The sequence below is a fragment of the Herpailurus yagouaroundi genome, unplaced genomic scaffold (genome assembly GCF_014898765.1).
Source record: "Herpailurus yagouaroundi ecotype Mexico unplaced genomic scaffold, PumYag 403, whole genome shotgun sequence".
Taxonomy (NCBI): Eukaryota; Metazoa; Chordata; class Mammalia; order Carnivora; family Felidae; genus Herpailurus; species Herpailurus yagouaroundi.
The window spans coordinates 1,470,672-1,471,516 of record NW_024412620.1 but is presented as its reverse complement, the minus strand read 5'-3'; the positions used below and the strand labels follow the sequence as shown (position 1 = coordinate 1,471,516).

Sequence of the window (845 nt, the reverse complement as noted above, 5' to 3'; positions counted from 1 at the left end):
TTTTTTTTTTTTTTTTTTTTTTTTTTTAATTTCTTTTTTTCAACATTTATTTATTTTTGGGACAGAGAGAGACAGAGCATGAACGGGGGAGGGGCAGGGAGAGAGGGAGACACAGAATCGGAAACAGGCTCCAGGCTCTGAGCCATCAGCCCAGAGCCTGACGCGGGGCTCGAACTCACGGACCGCGAGATCGTGACCTGGCTGAAGTCGGACGCTTAACCGACTGCGCCACCCAGGCGCCCCTTCCTTTTTGTTTTTAATATGAAACATTATAAATTCCTAGGTTAGCCAGTGTGGTAGGCAGAATAATGACCTCCCAAAGAGGAAATCTAGGAAGCTGTAAATATGTTACTTTCCGTAGCAACAGGGACTTTGCAGATTAAAGATCTAGAAATGGGGAGATTAGCTGGATTATACAGCATGGCCCAATTTGAACACAGGACCCTTCAAAAGCAGAAGATAACGGAAGAAGAATGCATCAGAGAGATGCAACAAGAGGAGAACTCAACCCCTTCACTGTTGGCTTTGAAAATGGGAAAAGGGGCCAGGACCCAAGAAATGTGGTGGCCTCTAGAAGCTGGGAAAGGCTCTCAGTTTACCACAAGTAATAAAACTAGAACCTGGGTCCTGGTACTACAGCTCAAAGACAGTTTTATCATAACCCAACTGAGCAGGAAAGAGATTCTTCTCTAGAACCTCCAGAAAGAAACGCAGCCCTACCAACATCTAGATTTTAGCCCATGTCAGATTTCTCACGAACAGAGATCTAAGATCATATACAACTGTATTACTTAAGCCACTAAGGTTATGGTAATTTACTACAGCAGCAAGAGAAAACAAACCCA

The 845-nt window shown here is 43.8% G+C and overlaps 1 protein-coding gene across 1 annotated transcript in view; it reads right to left on the bottom strand.

Annotated features, from left to right (window-relative positions):
• The window catches only part of ZBTB41 (zinc finger and BTB domain containing 41), a 49,583-nt gene that overhangs the window by 7,101 nt on the left and 41,637 nt on the right, over window positions 1-845 (bottom strand). The gene's annotated exons all lie outside the window — the stretch shown is intronic.